The sequence below is a fragment of the Epinephelus lanceolatus genome, chromosome 12 (assembly GCF_041903045.1).
Source record: "Epinephelus lanceolatus isolate andai-2023 chromosome 12, ASM4190304v1, whole genome shotgun sequence".
NCBI lineage: Eukaryota > Metazoa > Chordata > Actinopteri > Perciformes > Serranidae > Epinephelus > Epinephelus lanceolatus.
In genome coordinates this window covers 462,204-482,180 of record NC_135745.1, presented here as the reverse complement: position 1 = coordinate 482,180, position 19,977 = coordinate 462,204, and the positions used below count along the sequence as shown (strand labels likewise).

The following is a 19,977-nucleotide window of genomic DNA, read 5'->3' as shown; positions in this document are numbered from 1 at the left end:
AAAGTTTGTTCAACTACTTTTTTCCCTTTAGCGACATTCTTGGCTAGGTGGCTAAACATCCGTTAGCTAGCATGATATGACTCAAATGAGTTTAACATGTAATGTCCTAACTTGCCAATGTAGACTCACTAATTATGTTAGAACAACTGTCAGACGATCGACGCTCGTACCTAGAGGTTTTTTTTCCTCCAAATATAGGTTTGACAACAATTGATTTTCACGTAGTCACGAAGAAGTACCAGTGGGGTCTGTGATTGGCTAAACTCTTGTTTACCCGCGAACGGTGTTTCCGTTTCCGCTAGGAGGCTCGCATGTTGGCTAACGTCATGACGATTCGTAATGCATTTTATGGCACAGTGAGTATGATTTCTTATGCTATATGTACACAGACATAGAACAACACATACTATTGTACTACTATACACAATGCCATGCATGCGTTAGCAACGTAGATATGCCGTCATAACGCCGAACGTTAACTTCGTGACAGTTAGTGAGCAACTCTGTATGTTTAATCCGTGTATGGTTCGATCTTTCATTATTCCGTTTCAAAACAAAATCAGAAAAATAAGCAAATGGGTCCGTTTTTCCGTCTTGAAACCAAAACGGAAAACCGAGAATGAAAAAACAGCATTTTTCTGTAGGAGAACAGAGTGGAGACTAGCAGACTCACAAGCAGCTGCAATTTTCACAGTGGGACTGTTGAGTCACATTATTAAGATTTAACATTTTTTCAGGCGAGCAACCATGTAGATTCCCCATATGCGGTTAGCTTATCCAAATAAAGCCTGTTTGTAAATCTGCTGCGACGTTTTCGGACATGTGAAAAGCCGTGACCGGCCGGTGTTTCGGGTTAACAGGTGACTGGTTCATGGATGCGCGTTGTCATGGCAACGGCGAAACAACTGCGCTGGCTGTCCAACATGGCGGAGTCTGAAGCGTAAATAACATCATAAACTTACCCATCTCCAAATAAACATTCCATAAACATCATCATTTCATTTCCTATATTGTTTCCCCCGTCTTCTGTCTATATCTAAAAATCCAAGTTAATAACAAACTGACACCATTGTGGCTTAGATCATTTAATTAATTACTGAGAAGTGAATATGTGCACGGAACATTTCTAATGCTATTTATTTATTCTCAACACAACATCAGTGTTGTTTTGAGCACACTGTTCATTGATCATCAGTGTCATAAAGCAACTGCATTGGGAACACTTAACACTCGCTCCTAAATATAATCTTGTGCCGCTATGACTTTTAATGATAAAATAGCAAAGACCACTTGAGTAGCTTGATCTTCATTTCTGATCCATCACCTGATAAGTTCACCTTGACAAAGTGCCTTGAATTAGACAATAACGAGCCTCACTCTTATGCTCTTTCTGGATGTCACTTACAGAGAGTTTGAAAAAAAAATTACCTCACCAAAGACATAACAAGGAAAGATGCGGAAAAAGCAGTGCCAAAATGGCTGATTGGTGCCAGGGACAGGGGATGCAACCGTGCCATTAGAGCACATGGAGGAGAGCAAAACCGGTAAGTCACAAAATATGCAAGATATAAATGACAGACACAGTGCTCAGTGCTTTTTCTACACTCTTTAATTTTAATTTTTTTATAGTGTTTGCTGTGTTCATGATTACGATGTGAATTTTGGCATCAAAACAAATACGGCACTTAAAGGTTTAAAAATATAAAAATTAAGCAATATTTTTTATTTTTAGTTAGGAATCATGTTTGCTATAAGAATGATCACCCAGTGTTTCCCACAGGATTTTTGGAGACTATGGCGGGGGGTCCGAACCTTCTAGGGGGGTCCGGGGGCGTGCTTTGTTTTTGTATTTTGTATTTGATTTAAAAGCATCAATCTGGTGAATTCTGAGAGCCAAGTTATGATGGCAGAATATGCCAGCCGTGTTTACAAAGTTTGAATGAACGAGATGGACGCAAAGTAAACGGAGGCTGCGCATTGACCCTTTTGCCCGTGTTTGCAGGGACACATGATGGAGTCAAACGGATCATGTGCATAATCAACCACAAAACAAGCAAATACTTCATCTTAATGACATATAATACTCATTATGCTTCAGCTGAATCCTCTAAGCAAATGACCATGTTGAACTGAAATTAGTTTATCACGTTAAATGTCCGAAATTGTATGAAATTGCTCCAATGCCTTAAACCAATCTTTGTGCATAATCACACAGCCTGGTATGCCCTGGCAAACACAGTGGGACTGCTGTACAGAACGTTGGTCTTTCTTCCTCTAACCCTGGTTATTTTCTGAAAGCACAGAGCAAAGAAATGTCTTTTTTTTTCTCCCCCGGTCTGCTGTCAGCAGGAGTGGCGGCTGCAGTGGGGATTTCAGCACCAGACAGCGCACGTACAAAAGACTGGACAAGCGTCTCCTTTAAATGTGTTTGCTGCTAGAGAAATTATACATAATAAATTAAGACAGTGACATATTTTCAATAAAAAACAATGAGTTGAACGTTCATTTTAAGCTTTTGTAGTAGCCTACAGCGAATTTCAGAATTGTGCGAGTGCGGCCGGAGAGCGGGCGGCAGTGTTTGATGCAGGCACATAGGGTACAACTGAGATTTATTTTAATTTTGGTAACAGAGTAGTGTGTATGTATGGCATATCACCAATCATAGTGGGCCGCCATGGCCAAAAATGCCAGTCCAGCCCTGATTTTTACTGATAAAAACACTAGTGGTATGTTATGGTGAAGGGTTACACTTAAAATATGGCTAAGGATTAGTGGTTTAACATTTTAGTAATCAAAAGAAAAATGACTAACGTACTGATCTGCCTCTGCAGGGCTATTTTATGATTTTAAATCATGTGCAGACAAAATATTCTTTTAAAACTCTCTCTCACTCACAAACACAGTTACAGATACGCAAAACAATACAAAATACGCAATACGAAAAGAAAACAAAAGGTAAGACTCAAATTAATTACACACAAACAGACACAAATTACTGCTTCCCTCCCTCATGATTTGCAAGTACGGCACCCTGAATCAGAGCATTTTACACATCTTCAAAAAGAAGAATTCAAAAGCCCTCTGGTAGTTGAATGCCTCTGGGACAGACCCATTTATGGCAACCCACTGGATCCGTCGCGTGCGCGAGCTGGCCGAGGCGCGGGTGCTGGAGCTAATCACGGCCATTCAAGTCAATATAAGCTGCTCCACCAGAAGCGCAGCAGCCCTCCTAGCCTATTTTTGACGGCGCTCCAGCCGGTGCACTACAGAGTGTTGTTCATTTACCAGAGGCATTTTATATCTGGCCGATTTTTGGAGACTATGGCGAGGGAAATTAAACTATGGTGGGCCGCCATAGTCTCGTCAATGTATGGGAAACACTGGATCACCCCAACCCCTTCATGTGCCGCTTTGATTTTTAATGATAAAATAGCAAAGACAGCTTTGAGTAGCTTGATCTTCATTTCTGATCCATCACCTAATAAGTTCACCTTGACAAAGTGCCTTGAATTAGACAATAACAAGCCTCACTCTTATGCTCTTTCTGGATGTCACTTACAGGGAGTTTGAAAAAAAAAAATTCCCTCACCAAAGACATAGAGATAAACATTGTTTTGTTGGATTAATTCCTCTGGAATTACACAAAAAAAATATTGTTTTTTCTTCAAACTTGGTGGAGGCGTGTAGCATGGGCCAACGCAGAACCCCTTAAAAGGGGAATTACGGTTTGGATTCTTCAACCAATTATTGGTGTGGATCCGAATCACATCAAGGGGTGTGCTCTCTGTGCACCATTTTTAGTTGGGCATGAAGGGGTTAATTTCTGAACAGTGGTTAATACCTGAAAATGCTCAAGGGGTAATCACTGAATACCCTCCTGTATTTTGCAGAGGTACCCCCAGGCTATAACAGCAGAGAAAAACTTAATCTGACAAAACAAGATTCATGAAATAATCTGGCTTTGTCTCACGGACTCATAGAGCGGGTCATTTATCAACCAAAGGGTTAGTGGTTCGAATCCAGGCTCTGTTGTCCACATGTCAGTGTCCTTGAGCATGACACTTAACCCCCATGTTACTCCTATGGGCCAAATAGTAAATGGACTGCACTTACATAGTGCTTTTTCCACCAGCTGACGCATTCAAGCACTTTACAATGGCCATGCAAGGTGCTAACCTGCGTTACCATCTGGGCCACAGTCACCCCAAACTGATATGTTGTGGGCTGCAGTGCACACTACCTACCTTTGCTTTGGTTCGTAATGAGATGACCATTGCAAAGTGCTTAAGGTGTCTTGAAAAAGAGAGCTTACCTTTTTCAAGGGTGTCAGTTGTCAGATAATTTAATATGATTGTTGCAAAGAGAGGCTCATTCCTTAAAGGGGAAGTATGGTTTTTAGCACCCTGGACCCTATTTTCCCATCTACTTTTATCTAAATGAGTGCTCCAGGACAAAGCGAGGGACTGCAGGTCCAAAGCTTGTTTCAATGTATTCCAGTGGGGCAATTGAAAATGTCGATATGTTACATTTTCAATACAGTACACGGACTTTAACACTGTAAAACTCGTTGTTACATGAAGTAATAATACAGTAGTGGTCTCCCCTGTGTCTTCCTGTACCTCCACAGTTTCATGTTTTACCGTCTCTGTCTGTAGCTGTCCTTCACTTTCACTGTCTGTTGCTGTCTGCCAGCACAACCAGTGACGTCATAGACTGTCGACCGACAAGATGGCCGTACCCTAGCTAAAAAACTAATGAAAAATGTGAAACTAAACTTCAGTTTTCTCCTTAATGTTTACATTTAATGTGTTAGTTTAACTGGCTGTTGCATGTCCTCTTTAATAAAATGTCTGTATTCAAAGATCTGTAAGTCCTTTTATATTTAATATTTAATATTATCTTTCTCAATATTTGCTATTTAATCATGCTCATTATGTGTCAGTGATTTAAAAAACAAACAAAAAGAATATCTATATAATAATATATAATCTTTCAGTTGCTTTCAGGCTATTGGAGAGTTGGAGAGAAAGGTCACTGTGGTGAGTATATTTTCTATTTCGACAGAAAAAAGTGTCACTCAATACTCTCTTTTCATGGCACACCCCTGCAGAATTTTCTAATGTTGCAGACACCATCCTATTTGCGGACACCATCCTATTGACTTCTTAGGGCTCTACAGTGCAAGTATTTTATGTGTATTTGCGCCCAAAAGTAGATATGTTTTTAATTGCTGGCTGTCCCCCTCGCTGACCGATGTGTCAGACTGATGAAAAAATATGATTCTGAAATATTGCAGTAACAAAAGCAATAAAATAGCAGTGATGTTGATTGGGTCCCTGGGAAATTCAATGGGTCCCCAATTAAAAAATGTATTTCTTTCTATTTCTTATATTCTTCTATTTCTTAAATTGTAGTGTTAAACTTCTTTGATGGTGGTATGGTATGATATGGTTATAATTAACGGATATATTCATGTATGTTGAAAATGTAGCCTATCTGAAATTAAACAAATAAAATTCCAAATCTGAAAAGGTTACTGCAAAACAACTGTCACAGTGGCATGACATACAAAATTCAAATAAAATAGCATTTTTGTAGCAACATAAATAGCACCAAAATAAATTACTAAAATTCAAATGAAAACAAAATGGTGTCTGTAGTACCAAAATAAATTATAGCTGCTGCGCAGCAATGTCGGGGCTGGGCAATTTTAGGCAAAATTAGGCAATTTGAAAGTGAAAGTTCCAAAGCTGTGACACATATGGTTGATTTGTTATGAATTTGAAATTTAGAGGCTTGCTGTAGTGCCGCCATCAGCACTATTGTCTTGTGTTCAGGGTTTCCGTGGGTCATTAAAAAGCATTAAAAGTCATTAAATAGATTTTGCGAAAATTAAGGCCTTAGATGGCATTAGAAAGCACTAAATTCGATGTCCAGAGGCATTAAAAAATTAAATACACTTGATGGAAAAAAAAACATTGTTATTCAAGATTTATTTTGATTATATAAACATGTAATAATTTTGATCGGAAGTATAATGTGATGATTGACAGGCGGAACCCTTTAATTGGCTATTGTTTACGGTCGGTGCACAAAGTCACAACACCTGATGCTTGGAATGCAACGTGCTGTGAGCGTGCTCATGCTGTGGCGAAAGAGCGGAGGGAATATTAGCAAAATGTTGGAAAAATGCAATAGTGGAAAGCTGACACAACCCATGGCCCGATGGCCCGGGCCAATAAAATAGTATGTCGGGCAAGTTGATTGACAGGTCACAGGCCCGCTCGGGCCAGTGACACTGTAAGGCGTTTTTTGTCAGGGGAACAACTCCAGCAGATTTTTATCCCACTTTTCTGGAGCCTTCAGTGGATTTATTGGGCTTTTTGGCCAAAGGTGCCCTCACCTTTGCTCGTGCAGTGAAACGCCGGAGGAGGAGGAAACGTGCCGGTGCGCTTGTGCGTCTTCGCCAACGTGGACACCGCTGCCATGCAGGTATATTTCTCTCCAACGTGCTTTCGCTGACCAGTAAACTGGATGAACTTCAGCTACTGACGGTGAAAAACGGAGACTTTCTACATCTGCAGTTTTGTGCTTCACGGAGACGTGGCTGTGTGGATCGATACCGGACTCTGCGCTGCAGCTGGCAGGCTTCCAACTCTTTAGAGCGGATCGTAACACGGAACTCTCCGGCAAAACTAAAGGTGGAGGTATCTGTTTTTACACTAACAGCGGCTGGTGTAATGAAGTGACAGTGATCCAGCAGCACTGTTCTCCTGATCTGGAATCTTTTTTCATCAACTGCAAATCTTTTTACTACCCCCGTGAGTTTGCTTCATTCATTCTGGTTGGTGTTTACATCCCACTGCAGGCCAACGTGCAGGAGGCACAGCGCACGCTCGCCGACCAGATAGCTACTGTGTGTGGAGCGAACTTTACCCAGACTCCTTAGTTATTGTCATTGGCGACTTTAAGAAAGGTAACCTCAGACATGAACTCCCCAAATAAAAACAGTTTATAAAATGTCCGACCTGAGAGAAGAATATTCTAGATCACTGTTAGACAACTGTTAACAAAGCCTATCACCCCGTCCCCTGCGCTGCACTGGGCCACTCTGACCACAACACTGTCCACCTGATTCCCTCATACAGGCAGAAGTTAAAGCTCTGTAAACCTGTTGTGAGGTCATCTAAGAAGTGGACAGAGGCTGTGCTGTATATAGACCATCACGCGCTACGGTGAGGTATAATGGAGTTAAATGAAATGAAGTTAAATGAAATGAAGTTTTATAGACATTTTTTCTCTCTCTCTATTTTTTTTACTTGGGCCAGTAAGAATATACAAGGGGCCAGTAAAACTCTGAACTACTGGCCCAGGGGGCCAGTGGGGAAAAAATGTTATGTTGAACACTGTGCAAGTTTCAGCAGAAGTGGTTGGATGAGGAACTATTCAGAACCTGGTTAAAGCCTGTCGACAATAAACCACGAGTGGCGTTTTGCAGCATGTGCAAAAAGATCTTCAAACACAATGCCCGTCAATGCAGTGAAATCACACATGCTGACAGATAGTCACAAGTCGGTGATTAAAGGCAGGCAGCAGTTAACTGTGATGAATTTCTTTGCCGTGACCAGCAACGCAACTTTTGCTTTCGCCACCACAACTGCAGCTGCTGCTGCTACCACCACCACACCTGCCGCTACAGTGACCGCCTCCGGCCTTTTCAGGTTAGAGTTAGTTTTTCACATCATTCTTCAGGCTGGTTTTGTTCTTTTTGAAATGTGCAAATAAACCGTCTTGTGGGCCATCTGCAGTTTGACATGGGCATTAAATTTGTTTAAAGTGGCATTAAAAAGGGCATTAAAAAGCATTAAATTAGATTTGCTGATACCTGTAGAAACCCTGTGTGTTTCCAGTTGAGGACATCTGGCATGGGACTGGACCTTTGTGAAAAGTTTGGGTCGATTTCTCACATGGAAATGTTGAACGAGCAGAGGCTTGAACTCACAATCTTCAACACCAAGAAGCAGCCCCTATCTCACTGAGCTAATTGGCAAGTGGAAATGTCACATGTAGCTTCACAAATTGACTAAGCCAGTCACCTGTGTGCAAGACAGCAGCTGTTAGTGTGTAAAGGCAGATTTCAAACGGCTGTCAAAAATTCAGTTGTTAAGACAAAAATACACAATTGCATCTAGACAGCATGGAGATGTTGGTAATTTGTTTTTAACAATGATTTATTGGCCCCATAAGTGAAAAACTGATGTTTAAAAATACCATTTTTGAATTGACTACCGTAGCTGGGGCTTGAACTCACAACCTCTAACACCAAGAATCAGCTCGTAACTCATTGAACTAATTGGCTGGAAGTGGCTCCTAGTGTGTGGTCTGAAAAATGGACTCAGGTAGTCACCAACCAGGCAGCAGTTGTCAAGGCAGATTTAAAAAATTGTCAAAATGTCATAAATTCTGTTATCAAAACAAAAATCTGATAATACATAAATTGCATCTTGACAGCATGGAAATGTTGGTGATTTGTTTTTAACGATAAGTGTTTTGCTTCATAAGAGAAAATCTGATGTTTAAAAATGCCATTCTTACATTAACTCCAGTTGTTCGCTTGAGAGTGAAATTCAAAATGCTGTAAAAAATTCAGTTTTTGAGATAAAATTCTGATATTTTCCATACATCAATCTACCATGACTCCAAAATTTTGTCATTTTTTTAAATGAACAATATTTTTAGCAAGAATTTGCAAGTATATGTTTACAATACTGTTTACGGTCAAACATTTTGATGCACTGTAGGCTCAATTTTGGATAAATCAAAAATCTGTGTGGATTGTTTGTGGAGGGCAGTCTGAAGATGCTCTGTAGCAAGTTTGGTGTCAATTGAGCAAATATTGTGGGAGGAGATAGGTTTAATACATTTTACAGTTTCTGAAAAAAACAGAGTGATGAACTTCATAATTTGTACTGAGTTTGAGTGTACAAAAGTTGTATTGGGGATACATTTTGGTGAAAGTTGCAAAACTGTAGCACATACAGTTGGTTTGGTAGGAATTTTCAAAGTTTTTAAATTTAAACGCTTATTGTGCCCCCCCCCCCCCCCCCCCATGAGGAATATTAACATGTGCTTAGAGTTGAGTAAATCTGGCATGGGACTGGAGCTTTGTGCAAAGTTTTTTCATTTTTCGCGCATTGTTTTGGTAGCGGCTAAACTAGCATGTCGCGATACTGTGTACAGGGGATCACGTCTGCGCTGAGTAGATCATGGCTGGTAGCGTTCTGGCGCCGTGCCAGATCTCCGGCTTCATGCCGGCGTATTGGCACGACTGCGTGCCGGATCTCTGGCGAGCCGGCGTATCGGCATGGCCGGCTCGCTGGAGATCCGGCACGGCACCGGAACGCTATCAGCCATGGTAGATGCGCAGAGGGTTGAAACAGCGCTTGTCTGGTCTGCTGACAACAAGTGTTTTTTTGTTAGTTACTGTGATTTTAAACACGAGTTGTTGTTCACAGTGTATCGTTTTTTCATGGGAAAAATGAGGTGCGTCCCCGGGACGCATGGATAGTGAGTTTACTGCGTCCTTTCAGATTTTAATGCGTCAGGGACGCAGGACGCGTACCTAGCAACATCACTGAAATAGGCTAATTTTATAGTATCTCAAACAGTGTGTGCATTTAGAAGATTTATAGAGTTAAAAGGGGTTGAAATAATCTTCATATCTGTGGTCTCTTGCATTAAGAAGAGAAGAGAAGAGAAGATGCCAGCATCAGGCTGAGAATGTTGTCAGTCCATTGTTTTTCTTTTGTCATGTTTATTAGTGTAACATGTAAAAACAACATGTAAGAGCTCTCCAAAGCCCTTCTGGCTGAAAAAATAAACAATATTCAGGTTTTGTTGGCACAAATTAAAGTCAAAGAAACAACAAAGAGAGATCTGTGTACAAACTCACAGCGCTAACAGTCTCGTGAGAGTTTTATTTGAGGGAGCGGGAGAGAGTCAACTGCGCTTAAAATTAACCGGATGTTTTATTTTGTTTCTGCGCACGACTTCCTGTCCCGCATGACCTGCTCTGTGCTGAATTGCTGCGTTGTGCTCCGGCGTAAAAATAGAAGCTCTGCATATCTGCTGCAGCTGTGACAGAGCCGCTGGAACCACAAACATTGATTAGAATTGAAACGTATCAGCTCCGCTGCACACGCATCTGGTGGAATTTAGGGGTTACGGGAGGAAGCAGGAGACGGTCAAAGAGGGAGATGCAGCTTTCAGCAGCTGTATCAGAAACATTAAACCGATTTATAACTTTTCAATCGGGCCATTGGCCGGTTCAAGCTACATTGAGACCGATTCACTAATCTGTGTACCGATGCCCTCGCATCTTTTAAATCAAAACCGATTTTCCAATTCAAATCGGTTATTCGTTACAGCCCTAGTTGATATAATTTTTCATGTACTAGGTGTCAGGTCAATTTTCCCGTACTATCAATCTTTCACTATTATCAATCAATTCAATCAATTTTATTTATAAAGCCCAATATCACAAATCACAATTTGCCTCACAGGGCTTTACAGCATACAACATCCCTCTGTCCTTTGGACCCTCACAGCGGATAAGGAAAAACTCCCCCAAAAAAAACCCTTTAACGGGGGAAAAAAAACGGTAGAAACAACTGAGGAGGGATCCCTCTTCCAGGACAGACAGATGTGCAATAGATGTTGTACAGAACAGATCAGCATAATAAATTAACAGTAATCCGTATGACACAATGAGACAGAAAGAGAGAGAGAGAGAGTGAGAGAGAGAGAGAGATGCAGGACAGACGGTAATGACAGTAGCTTACAGCAACATTAATGAAATTAATAATATTATAGTTATAGTTCTGGCTACTGTGGTACAATATGTTGAAAGTATATATTAATATCTGGCAGTATACATGTGTGACAATAATCATATGTGTATAATAACAGTAGAAGTATGACTAATGACTAATGATGGCAGCAGCAGCAGGAGGCATCTGGCAGGACCACGGCAGCAGCACAACCACACACGTCACGCTATCCAGGCACCGCTGCAATACGAGTTAATCTGAGAGACAGTGGAGCACAAAGGCTCCGGAGAAGAAGCTGAGTTAGTGACATCCAGAATGGCCGAGTTAGCAAGATGCAGTAATAGGATACGAGAGAGAAAGAGAGAGAGAGAAAGAGAGAGAAAGAGAAGAAGAGAAAGTGCCCGGTGTGTTATAGGGGGGTCCTCCGGCAGACTAGGCCTAAGTCAGCCTAACTAGGGGCTGGTACAGGGCAAGCCTGAGCCAGCCCTAACTATAAGCTTTATCAAAGAGGAAAGTCTTAAGTCTAGTCTTAAATGTGGAGACGGTGTCTGCCTCCCGGACCGTAACAGGAAGATGATTCCACAGGAGAGGAGCCTGATAGCTGAAGGCTCTGGCTCCTGATCTACTTTTGGAGACTTTAGGGACCACGAGTAACCCTGCGTTCTCAGAGCGCAGTGTTCTGGTGGGATAATAGGGCACTATGAGCTCACTAAGATATGATGGAGCTTGACCATTTAGAGCTTTATAAGTTAACAGTAGGATTTTAAATTCAATTCTGGATTTTACAGGGAGCCAGTGCAGAGAAGCTAAAACAGGAGAAATATGATCTTGTTTCTTAGTTCCTGTTAGTACACGTGCTGCTGCATTCTGAATTAGCTGGAGAGTTTTTAAGGACTTACTAGAGCTACCTCATAATAGAGAGTTACAGTAATCCAGCCTAGAGGTAACAAAAGCGTGGACCAATTTTTCTGCTTCTTTTCGGGTCAGGATAGGCCTAATTTTCGCAATATTACGCAGATGAAAAAATCTGTGAGGTTTGTTTTAAATGAGAATTAAAAGACAAATCTTGATCAAATGTTACTCCGAGGCTTCTTACGGTAGTGCTAGAGGCCAGAGCAATGCCATCTAGAGAAACTATGTCATCAGATAAAGAGTCTCTGAGTTGTTTGGGGCCAAGAACAATAACTTCAGTTTTGTCTGAATTTAACATTAGGAAATTGGTGCTCATCCAGGTTTTTATGTCTTTAAGGCATTTATGGAGTTCAGTTAATTGATTACTTTCTTCTGGCTTCATCGATAAATACAACTGTGTATCATCCGCAGAACAATGGAAATTTATAGAGTGATTTCTAATGATGTTGCCTAAAGGAAGCATATATAGAATAAATAGGATTGGTCCGAGCACAGAACCTTGCGGAACTCCAAAACAAACTTTGGTACGTACGGATGATTCATTATGAACGTCAACAAACTGAAAACGATCAGATAAATAAGATTTAAACCAGCTTTTTTAGTAGAGGTTTAATTACAGCTACCTAAAAAGACTGTGGTACATAGCCTGTTAATAAGGATATATTGATCATATCTAATGTATGAGTGTTAACTAAAGGTAAGACCTCCTTAAGTAGTCTAGTTGGGATGAGGTCTAAGAGACACGTTGATGATTTAGATGAAGAAAAAATTCTTGAAGAGAAATTGGGGAGAAGCAATCTAAATATGTATTAGGTTTTACAGCTGTGTTTGAGGGCAGATAGGTACTATCTGAGGACAGGAGGTCATGAATTTTGCCTCTAATAGTTAGAATTTTGTCATTAAAAAAGCTCATAAAATCATTACTGCTAAGGGCTAAAGGAATACAAGGCTCAATAGAGCTGTGACTCTCAGTCAGCCTGGCTACAATGCTGAAAAGAAACCTGGGGTTATTCTTGTTTTCTTCTATTAATGCTGAGTAATAGTTTGCTCTGGCATTGCGGAGGCCCCTCTTACCCCGGATTTCCACTGGATGCGTGTCCGTTGCGGAACGGCAGCGCTGGTTGTCCGCTGCGTGCTCCGCCGTCTGTCAATACCCACCGGCTGCGTTTGCTGTGCGGAGCGGTGCAGCTCTGCCGGACAATGGGAGTGACGAGGACCCACGAGATCTCGTGAATTCTCGCGATATAACAATATGTAGTCTCTATAAACAGAGCCACAAAACCAAGATCATTTCATTGTTTTCATCAGAGGAGTAGTAGGAAGACATCTCGGTGCTGACCTGTTGATCTGCCTTATTTGGAGATTGTGATTCAACCATGGGTAAGTACAGTATTTTATAATTATATAGGCTATTCAAACTGATAGGCCTAGTAAACTAAATGTTTGTTTTGTGTTTATTTTTCTAAACAGTACTTAAAAAAGTACTAGGCATTGTAAATTAAGTTACCTATTGTTGTTGGAAATGGAAAAAATATATAAAACAAAATAGCTGTAGTTTACATTTTACTTAGGAGTGACAATAATATTTTGGTTCTGTTTCTTTTTTTTTTAAACCTAGTAATAATGTAGTAATTCACTTAATTATTCTGTGCATTTCAGTGCCTGTTCATAGGAGGAGGACAATAGCTTTCTTACTTCTGCTTGCAAGGCTGCGGAGGAGGGGTAGAAGGAGAAGAAGCCGGCACTGGGTCCATCCTGTGAACCAGCGCAGGCCTCAACAAGGAGATTTTTATCACCTTGTGGCTGAACTGCGTCTGGACAGTCAACGCCATCACCAATATTTTAGAATGAGTGCAGAGCAAATGGATGAACTTCTCTCAATTATTGGCCCTGAACTCACCAGACAAAACACCGACTACAGAGCTGCCATAGAACCAAAGCAGAGACTGGCTGTTGGACTGAGGTGAGCTTGGCATAATGTACACAATGAATCACTGATCATATGTTTAAACTTTGTATAAGTCTTTAATTTTGGAAAAAAAAAAGTCAAACAGCAAGAAATTTTAAAACAGGATGTAAAAACAGTTGCAAAAAATATAAATCTGTAAAAACAAATATAAATATCAAACCACAGCAAAACAACTATTTACAAACAATTACAACCTTAAAGGTCTGTGTAGGGGGTGCTGCTCCTCTCCCATTGTGGGTCGTCCTCTGAGGCCAGCATGCTAGTAAATGGCCCTATTGGATTAACTGGGGGATGGGTAATTGGCCTGAAAGTACCTGGCCTAAGCAGAGGTGTAGCGGGGGTGTGGAATGCAGGGTGGGTTTGTGTAGGAGCAGGGCTTTGAAGTGGCATTGGCAATGAGGCTGTGCTGCTCTCAAGGTTATGCAGCAGGTTTAAAATGCCAATCTTGGCCTGCTGCCTCCTATTCTGGTCCAGTCGGTGGAGTTGTGGAACCAGACTCAGTGCAAAATGATAGCATTCGTCTAGCTGACTGTCCGGTTTGGGAAGTGGCTCCTGTAAAAGTGACATAATCCGGTCTTCCACATCTGATAGCTGTGGTCTGTGGCTCCTCCTTGTGTCTGTACGAGACCCCCTCTCCCTAGGGCTCCGGGACCTGTGGGGCCTGTCTGTCTCCCCAGATGTTGTGGGTGCTGATGGTGCTGCAGAAACAGTCTGTGCTGGAGAGACAGACTGTGGTCCCTGTCTGTCCTGCGGCACTGGTACACTTGATGGAGCCTGCTCATCAGAACCACATGCTGACAGTGGTGTTAATGACCTGTTCTCCTCTGAAAGAGCAGCACTCAGGTTGCTTTTAGAGCTACAAACAAAAAAACACAGAGATAAACAAATATTAGTAACACAATAATTATCTATCACTTTATTTGAAATGTGCATATTTAATTTAAAGATGATATTGTCATCAATAATGTTAGCCTATATAAGTTCATACAGACCTTCTTGGTTGTAGGTGGGGCAGAAGAAAGGACATAATGTCCATGTATTTCCACTCTCTTTGGGAGCCTCCTGCTGAACCACTGGCAGACACTTTTTTGCGGTTCTTTACAAAGCTGTCCCTCAGTGACCGCCATTTTGCCTTCCAAAGATCAACTGAAAAAGGAAGAGAGGCAGATTAAAATAATAATCACACATGTAACTAATCTTTTTTTGTTTATTCACTTCACAGGTACTTGGCTTCTGGGGACTCACTGATCAGCCTCGCTTTCAGCTACCGCCTTGGCCACACAACAGTGATGAACTCAGTTCATATGGTGTGTGCTGCCATTGAAAAGTTAATGATGGAGAAGTTTTTACCCCGGCCGACTGCAGAGACATGGAAGGAGGTAGCACAACGCTTCTGGGAGAAATGGAACTTCCCAAATTGCCTGGGAGCACTTGATGGGAAGCATGTTGTGATCCAAGCACCACCCCTGTCCAGTAGTCAGTATTTTAACTATAAAAAGACCTTCTCCATTGTGCTTTTGGCACTTGTGGATGCAGACTACCGGTTCAGGTGCATTCAGGTGGGAGACTTCGGAAGAACATCTGATGGTGGGGTCTATGCGGGCTCAGATTTGGGGAGAGGAATGGAGAACAACACTCTACATGTTCCTCCAAAAACCTCTCTGCCTGGTGCTGCCCACCTCGGGGATGTCCCACATGTCATAGTGGGAGATGCAGCATTCCCTCTGAAGCCCTATCTGATGCAACCCTACCCAGGACAGAACCTCTCCCACAAGAAGAGGCTTTTCAACTACAGACTCTCTAGAGCAAGGATGGTAGTTGAAAATGCCTTTGGCATTTTGGCGTCACGCTGGAGGATTTTCCATCACAGGATTAACCTGCACCCCAAAAATGTGGACACACTTGTGATGGCAGCATGCATCCTGCACAATTTTCTCCTTGCTCCAAGGGAAAATGTGCAGCTGCTGGAAGAGGCAGAGGAACTGGGGAGACACATTGCGCCAGTGAGAAACATGGGGGGAAACAGGGCATCAAGAGAAGCCTGTGCAGTTAGAGAGATCTTGGCCACTTTCTTCATCTCCCCCGAGGGCAGTGTGTCCTGGCAGGACAGAATGGTGTGAAATGACTTCACTTCAAGTCATTATACTTGACTGAAACAGTGTAAATTTGTATTGAGTGTATGTATTGAGTTTTTTCTGGTGTGAAGTAGTTTGTATTGTACTTTAATAATGTTAATTCCTGTGAATTGTGAGTGATTTATATAGAAGTAAAAAATTTTGAAAAAAAACATTGGTTTGGCCACTTCTTGTTAGCCCCCTCATTTGCAAGTGTGAAAGTAACACCTACTGTGGCCATGGTCATGTGGTCAGGACACCAACAGCAGATCTACAGCACATCCCCCCACAATATACTTAACTTAAACAGTATTTTTGTAACACAGCAAATACTTTTCACTATTTTTTCACTTTAACAAATGTCAAACACAAGCTTACATAAATGGTTAACTTATATATACATATATAGCATAACTCATCTTTAACTTACTGCATTACATGACCTAATGCCAGGGATTCTTTTTTTAATTCCATATACTTAATAAAGTATATACATATATATATATATATATATATATATATATATATATATATATATATATATACACACCTGCTAATAAAGTTCTTGATAACAACCCCACAATAGCTTGTTTTTTCATGGGTTTTCAGCATGCATAACTACAGAATGTCTCCTTAAATATACATGAACAAATTATTTGCTTTCTATGAGCATTTATTGGACCTAATTAGTGACTTACCATCCACTCCCATTACTCCTGCGATGGTATTCCACGCCAAATCCTTTTTATGGGTGTCCTTATAAAAAGGATGTGACGGGTCATAGATGATTTTATGATTTTGCACCTCCATGATTAACATCTCCTCGTCCATGGTGTCAACGGGGTGAAATGCCGTCTGAAAACCTCTGACCTGTTGACTTCAGGCCTGTCTCCGCCCATTATGACGTTTTCAAAGTGTAGCGCTGGGAAATATGATCCGCCGTGAACACTGTATATTTTTATTTTGAAAATTAACCGGATGTTTTATTTTGTTTCTATGCACGACTTCCTGCCCCGCACGATCTGCTCTGTGCTGAATTGCTGCGTTGTGCTCCGGCGTCCGGCAAAAATAGAAGTCCTGCGTATCTGTTCCGGAGGGCTCCGGAGTGCCGGAGCTGAGACGGAGCCGGAACGCAGCACAGCCGCAGCCGGTGGAAACACACACATTGACTAGAATGGAATCCTATCGGCTCCGCTGCCGTGCCGGAGCGGAGACGCAACCAACACGCATCTGGTGGAAATAGGCCTTTATACGTTTTGAGACTGTCTGCCCAGATTAAACGAGATTCTTCCAGTTTGGTTAATCGCCAATTCCTTTCAAATTTTCGCGATATTTGTTTTAACTTACGGGTTTGAGAGTTATACCAAGGAGCGAACTTTCTTTGCTTTGTTAACTTCATTTTAAGAGGAGCTACAGAGTCGAGTGTTGTTCGCAGTGAGCCTACGGCGCTATCGACAAGATGATCAATTCGGGAGAGGTTAAAGTCGGTATGGGAAACCTCTGTTACTGAAGGACTTGGTATTGAATGACAGCGCAGTGGGTGGTGTTGATGCAGCGGACTCCTCCGTCGGCGCCTCTCCGTCCCGCTGCGTCCCTCTCTGGCCCGGCTCGTGCGCGAGCCATCTCCGCCCGAATGGGATTTGCCATGATATACAACATTATTGATAGTATTAATTAATTATTAATGATATTCGAATGATCCAATTTAGGTTCAAACTTATAAAAAAATAAATATATTTGAATATATTTCTAACTTCGATTTTTTTTTGACAGCCCTAACACACGTTTACTGCTGATCTATTCGCACGGGATAAGTATTACCTGAGGTAATTGTCCTGGACCCTTTTACAGAAGGTAAAAGTCGCGGTAATCTTTACTGACATCGTGCGGTAATGATTACTGACATGGCACATTCGGACGGGACTAAAATCTCTGGTAATTATTACTTTACCCCTCGTCCCTATGTAAAACTAATCCCTTCCGAACAGGGCTTTAGTCTATTCCTATTTCATATTGCATGCAGTTTGGGCCTTTTCTGTCTGTCTCCATGTCTTAAACCTTATCTGGCCCACAAGGTGTGAAGTAGTTTCTCTCTTTGTACGCAAAGGCGTTATCTGTTTCTCTGGCATAAGTACTTCCACTCTGTATGTCAATTTGTCTCTCATTCGCCCGGGAGCTGGGGTTCCAGGGTCTGAATGCTTGATAATTTATTTCAAAGAAAGTAAACGCATAAAGGACAGCTCTCTGTGTTTTTCATGATCACCACGAATTATTGCCATTACACAGACATTTGACTGGTGAGCCAAAAATATAATTTTAGACCCTACATTGGCTGTTTAAAGCCAAGTCTTAGAAACTTTTGTTTGTTTGTATGATAGTGTGACGTGTGTTGCAATAAAAGATTATCTAACATGACTTTTTTTCTATTTTACAGGGGGGTGAAGCAGCAGACCAAACTGCAGAAAGCCAGGACTAGGCCTGTGTTCCTCCATCTATGTTACTTCCTGTATGTTTCTGTGTGTTCCTGTTGCAGTGTTCCTCCATCTATGTTACTTCCTGTATGTTTCTGTATGTTCCTGTTGCAGTGTTCCTCCATCTATGTTACTTCCTGTAAGTTTCTGTATGTTCCTGTATGTTCCTTAGCAGAAAGTGTTCCTGTTTGCTCTCCTTTTTTTTTTCTCTGTATTTTTTTTTTCTCATAGTTTCCAATAAATCGGACAAATGTCAATGTTGACAGAATTTTTTTCTCTCTGGTTTTTCAGTGAGTATGTGATGGTGACACTTTAAATGTATTGGTATTGATGTAAATGGTATTAGCAAGGAAAACTTGCCGTTTTAACTTAGAAGGAACGTTTGAGGGGAGACATTTTGGTAACCTTCTTATAACGTTCAATTAACCTTCCAAGAATGGTTAGGGAACATCAAAAGAACCTTCTGATTATGTCAGGACAACTTGCCGTTTTAACTTGGAAGGAACGTTTGAGGTAAGACGTTTTGGTAACCTTCTTGTAACGCTCAATTAACCTTCCAAGAACGTTCAGGGAACATCAAAATAACCTTCTGGTTACATCAGGAAAACTTGCCGTTTAACATGCAGGGAATGTTTTACGGAGAACATTCTGGTAACCTCTTTAAACGTTCAATTAACCTTCCAAGAATGTTCCGGGAACATCAATATAACCTTCTGGTTACGTCAGGAAAACTTGCCGTTTTAACATGCAGGGAATGTTTTACGGAGAACATTCTGGTAACCTTCTTATAACGCTCGATTAACCTTCCAAGAACGTTCCGGGAACATCTATATAACCTTCTGGTTACGTCAGGAAAACTTGCCGTTTTAAGATGCAGGGAACGTTTTACGGAGAACATTCTGGTAACCTTCTTTAAACGTTCAATTAACCTTCCAAGAACGTTCCAGGAACATCAATATAACCTTTTGGTTACGTCAGGAAAACTTGCCGTTTATACCAGTATATTATGTTGTGTTGCAACGTTCAGAAAACGTTTCTACAACTTAAAACAAATGTTCCCAGAATGTTTAGGGAACCAAAATTTGTTAGCTGGTACTTCTTACCAGACACTTATCTTTGGATTCACCTGAAATTTCAGTGCTGTGGTCTATATTTGATGTACACAAACATGACGTATCATTAGTGTCTACGCGCGCTGCAGAGGGTTTACTTTTGATGTCTCGCCATGAAACAGGAAATTGCTATAAATTTGGAGTAAATGGTCTGTTGTCCACCAAACTTGACATGATTCATATTTGTCCCACCCTGAACACATTTATATGACAATATTCTGTGATAGTCATAGCGCCACCTAGTGGTGAAAGGAAGTACTTCTTACCAGACACATATCTTTGGATTAACCTGAAATTTCAGTGCTGTGGTGTGTATTTGATGTACACAAACATGACATATCATTAGTGTTAATACGTGCTGCAGAGGGTTTAATTTTGATGTCTCGCCATGAAACAGGAAATTGCTATATTGTTGCCGTAAATGTTCTGATCTCCATCAAACTTCAGATGATTCATATTAGTTCTGCCCTGAAAACATTTATATGACCATATTTCCTGATACTTATAGTGTTAGCTAGTGGTGACAGGAAGTAGTTCTCAAACACTTATCTTTTGATTTATCTGAAAGTT

At 41.2% G+C, this 19,977-nt stretch overlaps 1 long non-coding RNA gene across 2 annotated transcripts; it reads left to right on the top strand.

Annotated features, from left to right (window-relative positions):
- Window positions 1–273: 273 nt before the first annotated feature.
- On the top strand, window positions 274–18,626 carry LOC117251614 (uncharacterized). 2 transcript variants are annotated; one of them, XR_013492387.1, is made up of 5 exons: window positions 274–356; window positions 1,408–1,544; window positions 4,997–5,039; window positions 17,598–17,650; window positions 18,259–18,626. It is a non-coding gene; the product is annotated as an uncharacterized LOC117251614 (long non-coding RNA). The 2 variants fall into 2 exon arrangements; XR_013492388.1 differs by lacking the exon at window positions 17,598–17,650 and having other exon boundaries at window positions 276–356; window positions 18,259–18,621.
- Window positions 18,627–19,977: the final 1,351 nt, after the last annotated feature.